Source organism: Anthonomus grandis, chromosome 4 (assembly GCF_022605725.1).
Source record: "Anthonomus grandis grandis chromosome 4, icAntGran1.3, whole genome shotgun sequence".
Classification (NCBI taxonomy): domain Eukaryota; kingdom Metazoa; phylum Arthropoda; class Insecta; order Coleoptera; family Curculionidae; genus Anthonomus; species Anthonomus grandis.
In genome coordinates this window covers 17,191,215-17,205,223 of record NC_065549.1, presented here as the reverse complement: position 1 = coordinate 17,205,223, position 14,009 = coordinate 17,191,215, and the positions used below count along the sequence as shown (strand labels likewise).

The following is a 14,009-nucleotide window of genomic DNA, read 5'->3' as shown; positions in this document are numbered from 1 at the left end:
GTGATTCGCAAACGCTGACTTTGTATCACGGACGTCTGTATTTTTAAATTTCTCAAACAACGCTACATGTTCTTTAACGCGTGTAGAAATTTTTCTTCCAGATTGGCCAATACTTTATGTTTTTCATTGTTTTTCGTCTGTTGTATACGTCGGTCTCTTTGTGAAAAATGGATGAGATTTTCTTAATTAAATGATGATCTTATTTTTGCCTTCTTAAGCTAAACTTTATAGACTGTGTCTTGTCCCTATTCAAGCACATTTTGTTTGCAAGAAACCAGTTCTGAACACTATATTCTATACACTCTGGTATTCTTGACCCATTAATCATAGAAGGATGAATATCCTTCACAAAAATTAGAAACAGAGTTGGCTCCAATATTGATCTTTTGGGAACTCCATGTTGAATTGCACAGGGTGATGAAACTTCTTCTTTGTAGCACATTCTGAAAGGTATGATAATGTAAGCTGAACACTGCCCTCTTGAAAGTCATAATAAGGTAGAGAGGAGGATTTTATGCGAAAAACAATCGAAAGCCTTTGTAACGTCCATACAAAATGACAAGTAAGAGATCATTCATCACAGAATGCCCCTTTTTGCCAAAATAGGTAAAATATACTTAGTGTCGGTAATTATAAGATATCTTAAACTTGTTGTAGATCGATAACTTGAAGGCAAATTAAACCCGTTGGTTTAAAATAGGACTAAACTACTTGCATTTTAATTTTATACATAATAAATCTCGGATATTTAAAATTAAACAAATATTTATTTTTTGTTTTTCCTACGCCTATGGTAAAGGACGGTCTTTGTCTCTTCGCTTTACAACCAGTATGTTCAACTCTGATTAATAAAAAACCTGATATAACCAACCCATACATAACTGGATGACTTAATGGTATTGATGGTAAATACGCGGCCATGAGACCGCCTGGGGGCGTCCCTGAAAAATAGTCGGTGACCAAACAATCATTATAACCCTCCCTGTATAATTTACTATACCAGTAGAAACAAAACAAATAAAACCAAGCCTAAAATTAGGCATTGACCTAAATTATAAAATGAAAGATTAAATGAACTTATGTACCAGAAAATAGCTTGTGTTTCTGTTTTCCGCATGTGGAGATAATCGCTTTGTACAGGATGATAAATAAAAAAAAGTATAGTGAGATGCAATATTTTATTCTCGCGAATAAACTGGTATAAGCAGGTACTATATTATTTCCTCATTTAAATTGAATTTAAAAGTGATTTTACTACCCGTGGATTATGTTTATTTTTAGCGTTCGCTAGTGTCGAGTTGGGGCACGATTTTGGCCTCTGTATACGTATCTAGCAACGACTGAATCGATTTTCAGCATGTAATAGCTTTAAATAGGTGCAGTTGATGCATTTATTTAGATTGCCTTATCATACACATGTAAATATCTCTGTATAGCGAGGATTTATGGAATTATAGTTTAATTATTGTCAACATCCACATTAATCTAAGTAATTAAATACTAATTACTTAGAATAGATTTTCAAGGATTTGCTTGGTTGTTTTAATTTATTTGCACAATCTTTAGTCATAGAATAAATAATAAGACATTGAGATCAAATGGAAATTTTATTTACCAGGACTTATTAATAAGATTGTGAATTTCTCATTTATTTATGAAATACGAGTGTAAACGAAATGTCTTTAATTAAAGAAATATACTTATATAAATTATATAGTATTGGACAAAATTATACATTAAAATAATTATTCTTAAAATGATTTGAATGAAAATAAAAATATAAAGGAAAATGCAAATAAAATTACATTGATGCATTTATTTACATTGCTTTATCATACACATGTAAATAATATCTTTTGTATAATATATGGAATCAATTATAGCTTGTAATCATACTTCATTAATTGATTTCTGTGGGGTTCCATGTCAATTGCGTTAAATGGATTAAAAACTTAACTGACTGAATTCAAAGATTTAAAGTGGGTGGATATGTTTCTAATCCTATAAATGTTATATACATATGAGGTATATCTCGGGGTCAGGGCATAGGTACCTAAATCAATCATGATCATTAATACATTTATAAATGCTATAGTAAGTTGTTTTCTAAATAGTCAGTGCTTAATGTTACCAGAAAATTTAAAATTGTGGAAGGTTATTGACAGTGATCGAGAATTTCTGCATGCAGAAGATATGGATTGTTTGAATGATTAATAATCATCTTCAGTTACTAGAAGACAATCAGTGTTATTAGTTTTAATTGCAAGGTCAACCAAGTTTAATCCAATTACTAAATAGCCTCCTAGGCAAATTAAGTAGATTGCCTCTTATTTTTGATGAGAGCTTTCTTTTGTTAGACTTATTAATTCAATATCTGTAGGATTTTAAGATTCATAAAAAACAGCTCATATTTTTCAATTTAGTCAGGAAGCAGGATTCATTCATTCCTAGCAAGGACTATACTAAGGTATTACTCTGTAGTTTGGTCTTCATATACCCGACTCATTTTCATGCTCATTGCAGAGATCCAACAAAAATTTTGGAGATATTATGCTCATAGATCCAACACATTCACACTAACAGTTCACTATTAGAATAATCAAATATTTTGACTATTCTAATAGTGAACAACAATTATCCAATCCTTCTGTTCTTTTAGGATTTAGGTCCTATTAGATTTAATGTTAATTAAACCTTTAGTATTTCTTTCCAAGGAATGCCATATAGAAATAATATCCCTGTGGACAGGAATATGTCTTTGTTAAACAACCTGAATATTATGAGTGTGATTTAAGTGTGAAGGTATTAAATGTTATTAAATTTATTAAATTTTAAAGTATGATTGGTATTTATTGGTAATTATATTATTGGTAGACTGTCAGTTATATTATTTATTATCACTGACGGTCAACATTTCCTGTATTATTGTTGTTTGCACTGCTTGTGTTCTTAGTCTTGCAATGTGCAATAACATAATAAAGCAAAAATATATAATAATTGCATTTATGTATTTTTTCTGGTATCATTTAAAGTTACTGGGGTTGTTCCATGTTGTAAATTAATAAAATGAGAAAACTATTTTAAATGGATTTTTATTATACCAGGACTGATCAATAAAATTGAGAATTTATCAAAAATATAATTTTTATTTACTTCTTTATCTTTTACAATTTTATAATAATACACATTTTACAAGTAAAAATTATTCAACTCCAACATTTGAATTTTACACTCCTCTAAACACATATTATTTGGCCAAGATTTAATTATTGTAGCTAAAAAAATATTTTTGTAAATAACAGGTACAAATGATTTTTTAATCAAATTCCTTTCTTATACCTAATATGTAGGGGAAGCTGGTTATATTTTTTCTTTCTTTTCGTATATCCTAAAATACCGTAAACTCGCGATGTTTTTTACACTAGAATAAAAGATACAACATTCACATGTAACCGAAAAAATATCGGTCTGCTATTGTAACTAAGTCTTAAGCTTTTCATGTCATTTAAGTATCCCGTTAAAGTTTATTTATTATTTCCGTCATTCCAAGCAATAAAATTATGCTTTAGCTCTTTTTGGGATGGAGCAAGTAATTCATTTGTATGAAAAAGCATTGTTTATTGATAGATATACATATAATATGACAAGTTACATTAGAATACTCTGTATGTTGGAAAAACAATATTTGATTTCTTCAAGAAGAATATTTTATTGCTTGTTTGCGATCAATTGTTTTTCTGGACTGTCCAAATCGATCATGCTTCTCTCACGTTTTCTTGTTTTCGATGTAGTTTTCTGTGGATTCGCTTTTGGAAATCTCGCTAACTAGATTCGATAGGGGAACATCGTCGAGGTCCAATTTCTAAATTCTGCTGGCGTTAGAATAATTATGATCTCATGTTCAGTCGTATATGTTCGTAAATTCGCTACGAATAAAAGCCTACTTCTTTTCCTACTCGGAAAATTTGCGCAGATTAAAAGTAAATAATTCAGTCTTTGCGAATCCAGATTATTTGATTTTTGGCGAATTTATCGTAGCATGGTGAGCTTTATTCACGCTAAGTAACTTTCTGTAACTTCATAATCGGTAAGCGGCTGGTTCAAAATCATCTCTTTAAGAGCATCGTTGAAGGTTGATTTGAATGGTGAGTAAGTTATACTAGTAGAAGTTTTATAAAGCGGCTTAAATTCATAAAAGCATGAGATGTCAAACTTTGAAATAAAGAAATGTATTGTGATATCTTCTTCTTTTGCTAAATCCAAAAGTCTGCGACCCAAATCTCATGATTAGCGTAGATCGATAATTTCGGATTTGTTACTGACGGATTCGAATACTTTATAAAAAGCTTCATAACATCTGCATATATCCATACTGTTTTATTGGCCAGGGTATTTGGCACAACATTTTTGAGCATTTTTAGATTCAAGTTGACACACCATGGCTGGCGGTATGAAAGCAGGATGCTTTAATGATACAACAGGTTGTGACCTCAGTGCCTCTTTCTGCACTTCTGCCTTAAGTTACTTGTTTACTATTTTTAGGTGCGACGAACGAAAGTTTTAGTTGCAACAGTTGTTGTTCCTGTTTCGTCTAAGTTGTAAATATTCGATGGATCGGAAAACTTTGGTTTCTGATGGTAAACTGTCTTTAAGTTGTCGTAAATTTAATTTCTCAGGTTTTCGTAAACTAATGCTTGGATTTCTTTTATAATAAGCCAATAACCAGTTTTTGTCCGCTGCTCCGATTTAACTGAAATAAATATTTTATTATAATCAAGCTGATAAGTTGGCCAAGAAAGAATTCCGGGTTTTTACGAATTGTTAAAGATCACTGTTGGGAAAAACCAATTTTTGTACTATTTCTGCGATGATAAACTACTGTTGCATATTCTATTATTTTTAGGGCGATAAGTCTACATGACAATATTATCTTCAGATTCACTCGGATTGAAGAATCTTTAAAATCACCCCTGGGGAGTTATTACATTTTAATTTTTTGTTTATAATTTTATACTTGAGTTATTTTTTAAACTCTATCAACTTATTTAATTTAAAAACTTTAAGCTCTCTATAAAGCGATTCTATATTAGTAAGTATATAATACTGAAATAATATTTTTAGGACCCTATTTTGTAATATTTGGACATTGTCAAATTTAGTCTTAGAACAGGTTCCTCATCTAGGCAACAAATATCTGAGATGGGACAAGAAAAAGGCATTATAGATATTTCTTATTATAGATATTTAGTTTCGGCTTCTATACTTATATACAAGGTATCATTGCTTTTATTTTGGATGTTATTTTGTTTATATGAGTTTGCCAATTCAATGACTGATCAATATTCAGATGAGATATTTCATAAAAGTAAATTTTTCCAGGTTGATCCCATTTATGTTTAGTTGAATATTACCTACTTGTTTGTTTTTTGTTTGAAGAGCATATATTTGGTTTCATCTATATTAATTTTTAACCTGTTGCAAACTAGCCATTTATGGTACAAGCTCAGATTAGCATTAATAAGCATATACAAGAGCCGTATATTATGCAAAATATACAAAATATACAATAAGGGTCCTAATACAGAGCCTTGAGGCACTTCGTACCTGTTTTAGGACAATTCACTAGCTACACCCTCCCAGGAAACATATTGGCTTCTGTCATATAAGTAGCTCTGAATTAAATTTAAAAGGAGGTTTCTAAATCCCATGAGTTTTAACTTTTTTAACAAAATATCGAAAGTTACTACGTCAAAGGCTTTCAGTAAGTCGATGAATACCACAACTACAATTTCCCTCCTATCTAGGGACTTTGAGATATAGCTAATAAAATCAAATGTCGCCACGAGAGTACTGCTATTAATGAAATCATATCAAAACTATCCACCAATGTATTTTTGTTTATAAAAGACATGATTCTTTTTCAATAATTTTTTCTAGTATTTTTGATAGGGTGTTAACAACAGTAATGGGTCTGTAGTTATTCATCTGATCTTTGTCGTCGGATTTAAATATTGGAGTAATTTTGTAATGATATTTATAATATAATCTTTTAAATTAATTATGTGCAATACTGTTATCCCATCCTCGCCCGGCGAATAATTTCGCTTTAATCCCATGATAATTTCAGAAACCTCATCACAACTGGTTGGTGCAACATTCAACATACTATCACTACAATCAACTTCATCGAATATAATTTCATTATCATTATGTTGACTCTGACTGGCTAATAAGTTCATTAACAATATTCTCTCCAATGTTTATTTAGACAATTGAAAATATCCTTTTTTTCTTCAATAGAAAGAAAATATGCTATATTACGTAAGACAAAACAAAATCTTGTGTACAAGCATCCTAAAAATTCCAAATTCACTTTAAATTTCAAATTTCAAACAAACATAACATCTAAAACATTTACTATAAAATTTACACACATTACCAAAATTAATTACAACAAAACAGATTGAAAAAATAAAAAAAAGCATCTTTTAGATAAGTTTGATTAAAAAATAAGTAAAGCTGTGAATAAAACAGAATTTAGAGGAAGTAAATTAAAATATTTAATAGGAAACAAAACTAAAACACTAAAATGATGTCAGAGCACAGGTCAAAAGGTCATTAAATCAATTAAAAAAATCGTCAAGGCTTTAATATGCCTTGGATAATAAAAGTGATTTTAATTTCTTTTTGAATTTCTAAAATTTGTCTGAGATAGAGGAACAAGGTTGTAATTTTTTTTGCTAAGGTATATAAGTGAGTTCTAAGAGAAATAATTGTTCCATTTACGTTTAAACAATTAATTTGAGTGTTGATTGATTTATTTTTAGAAAAAATTGTTAATAAATTGCCATTGTTTCTTTTGGCTGGTGCCTGAATGTTCCCATTCTTTACGAAATTACTGATTTTTAATATTTTTATTTTATTTGTTATTTTATTTTTGATTGTATGAAATCTCAATCTTGATCATAAAACACATTACCAGGATTGTTTATTTTTCTTTTGTATATAAAGTCACGTTTTTTTATCATTTCTAACACCTCATGGATCCATGAATTATTTTCCCTTATCCTAAGTACATTAAAGCATTGAGCTTCATTTTCTGATTTCCGGATCAGCTCGGTCAGTTCTTGAAATGATGATATGTTTACATTTTGACTATTTTGTTTAAAATTATACATAAATTTTTTAAAATCATCTGTACTAATCATGTGATTCACCTTTGGTTTATATATTTTACTGTCATAATTTATATAAAATAATAATTTAATGTGATCAGAAAAAGAACAAGAATCAACATGTAGGTTTTCGATTAAATTTGAGCTGATTTCTGACAAAACATGACCAATAATAGTATGACTATGCTTTGTCACTTGTGTTGCATTTTCATATATAATTTCATTCTTTATTTTAAAGTTATTTTGAATTAATAAGTTTTTATAATTAGTATACCAATGTAGAGCTTTCCAACAAGTCAATATTAATATCACCAACAATAACATGCTTTTTGGGATATTTTATTACAATTTTTTCTAAATCTTTGAAGAACTTGAGTATTCTTCGTCAATAGCATTTAATTATCTGACCGTTTTCTATCTTAAAGTCACCTGGTTGTAGTTTAACCTTAATAATATCCACAGTTTGGCACTTATCCTCAGAGATATCATCAGAGAACCTTTCCACTATTTTAAGCATCTGTTCTAGTTGATTTCGTTTTGCCGCAAGACTTTCCAAACCTATCAATATAAAGTAGATGGGTTACTCTTGTTAGTTCTCTATTATTCTTTTTGAGGCCAAATCCGTACCTAAATTAAGTTGGCTAAAGAGTGGGTTTTTGGCAAGGCAGAACCAAAGTGGACTTAAAGAATCTCCCTGGAATATACCCCTACAAACAGGAATCATATTAGTTTCAATGCAGTTACCGTTAGGCACCTGGAGCTTTATTGATGTTCGCCAAGATGCCATACTGAGTTCTAAAAAGGAAATTATGTGCTTTTCTATTTTGTACAATTTATAATAATAATAATAATAATATGTCTTTATTAAAAAAAAGCAATATTAATCTTACAATATTACTTAGTACTACATTGCCAAAGAAGGCGAAGATTAGCTTAAAGCTACTCTTTAACTCTTAACCTTTCTAACAATCACAGTTTAAATGGAGAAAACGAGAAAAAAAAACAAAAAAAAAGTAACCAGTATAAAGTATAAAGCATTTATCTTCTAGAAAACTAGACTATACTTTAGATTTATTTAAAAACAAAAGTCTCTAATATTTCCTATACATATTTAACGAAGTATTAAATATTGGTTTATAAGTATTCAAGAACTTAACGGCATTATAAGTAAAAGATCGCTCGAACAGAGCCGTGGAATGGTGAGGCATGGTCAAGATATTGTATCTAATATTTCTAGTATGAACCTGGTTTCTTAGTATTAACTTTTCAAAAAGATATTCAGGACTTTGACTAACATATAAACGATAAAAAAAAGTAGAAGTGAAGAATTTTAATAGATAAGGTAGCCACCTCAACTGAAATATAGAGTCTGATACATGATCAAACTTTCCTAGGTTAAAAATAAATCTACAGCAAGTATTCTGCACGCGTTGCAGGCGGTAAAGATTTATTTGGTCTAAGCAAGGATAATAAACTATAAGGCAGTAATTTAAAATAGATAAAACAAGAGCCACTACGAGCTTTTTCCTAGTTTTAAAATGTGTTAATTGGCATAAAGCATACGCATGCGTAAATAACACCTCTGCAGAAGAGTATTAACATGTTCCTTAAACCATAAGAATTAATAATTATTAAGAATTGTCTATTTTAAGTCCCAGAACCTTCACAGTATCAGAGAACAAAATAGTTTCGTTGTGCACTTGAATGTGAACAGTTTCTATTATATTTTTATGTGATCCTCGGTTTGAAAACAAAACCATTTATGTTTTATTAGGATTGCAAGTAAGTTTTAAAAAAGAACAAAACAACATCACTACAGCCATAATATTTCAGTTTCGCTACAAGCAAATCATGATCGATGACATCAAATGCTTTTGAGAAATCAAGAGCTATCATAATGGCTGAAATCTTTTTGTCAAGAGCTCGCATGATATTATCGGTGACGTTTAGAAGTGAACTAGCTGTACTATGACGTTTCAGCTGAAGCCAGACTGATGGGAAGGGAGGATATTATTGATAAGCCATTTATGTGCATCAAAAGCTTCTCGGTAGTCAATGTATACTGCCTGATTGCAAACTACAGAGTCGATAATTATCTGTTCTTTACACCCCATGGCACCTCTGGTACATCCTGTCTGTTAATCTACTATGATGTTATTCTGGTCACAATGTCTGTAAATACGTTTTGTAATGCAAGATGTAATTAGTTTATAGAGCGTGGGTAAGCATGTTATTGGCCGATATTTAGCCGGATCTTAAGTGTTTTGGCAGTCCAGGACAAGCGGTAAGTATAGTACCTTCTGTTAAAGGATTGTGCATATTCTGAGGATTTGAAGTCGCGACGTTTAAAAGGTCGGTCAGTTGTTGATGTGTTGACCACAATTTCTTAATCCAGTAATTTTGGACGTGTTCTGGGTCTGGAGCTTTCCAGTTATGTAGCTTTTTTATGACTTTAGTAACTTCGTCAACTGAACATGGTAAAAATGCCATTTGATTATATGTTTGACACTGCCATGGTCGTTCTTCATCCAGCCATTCAGTGTTGAAGCTGCATTTACTAGTTGATGTTATTATTATTATTATTATTATTTATTCTTATTTTCGTTTTTTTATTTTGACGAAGTATCGATAAAATGTAGCAAATGAAAAGGCTGCTTGAAAAATGCCATATCCTTTTTCACAATGGGGTTTTGAAAGGCTTCTTTTATCATTTTAGTCGGGGTGGAACCTGTCTCTGTTTTACGTTTATAAGTTCGCGCCATTTTGCCCGGAAATGCAAAAAAGAAAAAAATAAGTTTAATACTGATTCAAATATACTCACAGTACATAAGCTAATTATCATATTTCTCACAATTAAACTATACACTACCTAATAAAATTCATAGCAAAGTATTACACTCGTCTCAGGATTCTACTCTCTTCAAAAAAGTTTGTTACATTAAACTAAATTAAATACTAATTCCTTAGAATATATTTTTAAGCATTTAATTGGTTATCTTAATGTATTTGCACTATTCTTAGACCTATAGTAAGTAATTAAGATAGCTATCTAAGAGGAAAACTTATTGTACTGGGACTGATCAATAAGACTAAGAATTGATATTAAATATCACTTTTATTTTTTATTTATTTATTGCATACGCCAGTTTTAGAAGTAAGATTTTAAATAAAGCATTAGAAAATAAAGATATACGGTGGTGAAGCGAAAACGAGACAGGCAATTACTGTAATGTTACCAAAAATATAACAGGTGTTGACAAAGTATTCAAAGAACTCTGAAATATGATACAAACGTACAAAATACATCTTGTAGAAGACTCTTTCGATCGGCGATGACAATTTTGTGAAATTATGAGTGAACAAATTATTAACAACGCAAGCTTTTTGTTTAATACGCGTTTCTTTGATGCGCGTGCTCTTTTTTCTTAAATGACGTGGTAAATCGTCATTACTGCCGATATTGGTCCGAGACTTATTCCAGAGTATATCGTGAGGTACACACCCAATACCCACAAAAATTAAATGTTTGACGATAATTTAATCGGTCCATTTTTCTTACTTGGGATCTGGCATAATTGCCACTAGACAGCTATAATTAAAAATCAAAATGACTGATAACCCTCTTAAGAGGTTGTAGGTATGAAGGTAATTTTGTGATTAAATGTCCACCTCATAAATAAAATCAATGGGTCCAATAGTTTCTTCAAAAAACTAATGGACAGCCCGCATAAATATTATGCCTCTGTTTCGTTTTTGATGCGCGACCTTATATAGCTAAATAGAGTGATTCTTAATGGTATAACTTATACTCCTACAATTTTTTAAGATAAAGAAATGAACACTTGATTGTTTTATGTTCATTTGAAAGAAAATGGTATTCTTAGTACAATCAAACCTTCAAATGTCAATTCAATTAGGCGATGATGTATGAAGGCCTGGCAAGGACACAAAGATAAAAAATATTTTTTTTAGACATTAGATACTTATTTTTTTCTAGTCAAGCTCATTAGCATCTTAAAGAAAATAACAACAGTTTTTTTTTTACAAAAATATGGGTATTTACAAATTTACTCACACACTTAATACACTTAAAATTTAATAACATCACATTATAATACCAGGGTTGTTGATCAATAAGATTCAGAATGTAGGTACTAAAATTACATTTATTTATTTATTTTATCGCATTCGTCAGACGTTCATGTAGGAATGCGTAAAGCATTGCAGTAGCAGTTACTTAGAATAATTTAAAAAATATAAGTTCAATCTGAAAAATATTACGTAAATTGATGAATATATATGGTTTATTATACCTGTACACATTTCTGTATATTTTATATTTATTAAATTAGTTTAATTATTGGCATTATTCATATTTATCTAAGTAATTAAATCTTAATTACTTTGAATAGATGTTAATGTATTTACACATTTCTTAGAGTTACAATTATTAAGATAATTATCTAAAAGGGAAATTTATTGATGTAAAAACTAGACCATTTTCTTTAGCAAGTAAAGCTTCATGCAGAATAATTGCATGATTCACTTGTTAGACAAATGTTATGTTTTATTGCAACGAAGAATCAATTATATGTGCAAGTGAAAGTTGAATTACCACTAGAATATGAGGGTTGTTATTTATATTTTAAGGTGTAAATGAGGTGTAGCTTTTGGATGTGCTCGAACCAATTTTCGTAACACTTATCTACTCCGATTGAGGTGATGGCTCCAAAACATAGCTTCTTTAGAGGCTGACAAATGTTGTTAGTCACGTATTTTGTTCTTGATAGGTGGGAATAAAAAGAAGTCATTTGGTGCTAAATCAGGGCTGTAGAGAGAATGACCCATTTTTTAAAATTCCAGTCAGGCCTAATAGGTAGTTGTTTCAGCTGTTATGTAAGAGCTTGCATGATTGTTCTTCCGTATTTCACAAAGCACTTCTGGTAGAAAAATCCTCATGTACCATTCAGAAATCAACTTTCTATCTTGCTCTACGGTATGGTTGCTAGATGTTCAGTTATTCTGGAGAATCAGAGCATTTTTCCTTTTGTTAAAAATGAACCGTAATTTCAAAAGTTGCCAAAGGAAGCAGCTTTCAAATTATTGCTGCATTTTTTGTATGTCTGTGTTCTACCCAAGTTGTTTCCATAGAAATTCTGATGCCATAAAACTGGAAGGCCACAGGATTTTATACTCACAAAAATGTCAGATGGATTTCAAATGACTTATTGATTGAATTAAAAGAAAAGGATAGATAAATAGAAAAAAATCTGCAACCTATAAGATGGAAATTAATTTGTTACAGAAAGATGTTAATTATTTAACTAAGATGAATATGAATATGATAGAGTCCCTAAAGGTGTTGGAAGTTGAAAAACATACTTGCTATTTCGGCATTTGTGCATTGAAGGAACAGCAAATATTATCTAAATTTATTGACAGAAGTTCAGTGTTTTCTGAAGCCAGGCAGTACAAGCAGTGAACTGATAAAAAACATCATCTTTAGTTAAAGACCTTACAAAAAAGATATGTTAATATTATAGTTAAATGGTATTTGCTCTTCATTTCATATTTTAATGAATTTTGTACAATTACATAATAATCCTAATACTGTGATGACAAGCCCTTATATGTATATAAAACCATAATGTTATTTATAATAGTAACAGGACTCTATATAGAGCATTTCATGCAAATCAAATTGATCTACATAGGATTTTAGAATCTAATCATGCAAGTAACTTTGGATCAGATTTGGCGTCATTATTGTATGCACATATATTAAAGTTAAACACTGGAAAGTTTTTCCTGTAAAATTGATGTTTGATAATTTTCTGTTGGATAAAATTTTTGAATTCTACCTTTGTTTTTGTAGACGTTTGAATTTATATGTTCTTTGTGTTTACAGGCCACCCACTAGAGACATTGGTATATTCCTGGACAAACTTGACTCTATATGATCCCAATTGTCCCTACATTCTCAAGTTATATTAGCTGGTGACTTTAATATGAACTTCGCTCACGTAACCTTACACATCGTGTTTCTCTTAAGTATATTGAAGTCTTGCGACATAAAAATGCATGTTCTTTCTCCCACAGAAATAACAACTATTATTAATTATTTGTATCCAAATTTAAATGATGTGTCATGTACAGAACTCTCTTCTGATATTTCTGACCATGAAGCCATTCTGATTAAAATTCCATGTAACACTGGATTGTCTTTGTGTCATTATGTAGGAAGAATTTTTAGCAGAGCAAACTTCAATCCTTTTTCTTCTGCTACAGCCTTAATTAATTGGAATGCAATTGAAATGGCTCCTGAGCCATTTACCTTATTTTTTCATGTGCTATGTGATAAGATAAATCAGTGTTTTCCTAAAAAAAGCCTTAAAATGAGAAATAGAATACCATAGTGCTAAAAATCTCCATTTTATGACAATACACATAAATAAACACAAGTTGTGCAAATATACTTCTAATGAATACATTATATTTTATCATCAGATATACTGTAGTCTATACGGAAGGACAATTAAATTAGCAAAATCTAAATATTATAGTAACCACTTATCAAATAGGCAGAGAGAGTCTTGTTCAATTATTAATGATTTTAGGCACTCTGATAAAAAATTCTGAACCAGAGGTAAGAACAAATATTTTAAACGATTATTATTGGAATATTTCTCATTTCTTGCCCAAGGATGTGAGTCATATTCAGCAGTCATATTCAGCAAATGTCAGTCCAACATTCTTTTTTACAGACCTTGAAAAACTCTTACAGTGTATTGCAGTTTTGTTTCAGGCTCATACGCCTAGATATACGAACATCAT

At 30.3% G+C, this 14,009-nt stretch overlaps 1 protein-coding gene across 1 annotated transcript in view; it reads left to right on the top strand.

The window, feature by feature from the left end:
* The window catches only part of LOC126734811 (ran-binding protein 9), a 78,861-nt gene that overhangs the window by 15,189 nt on the left and 49,663 nt on the right, over nucleotides 1-14,009 (top strand). The window lies entirely within an intron of this gene.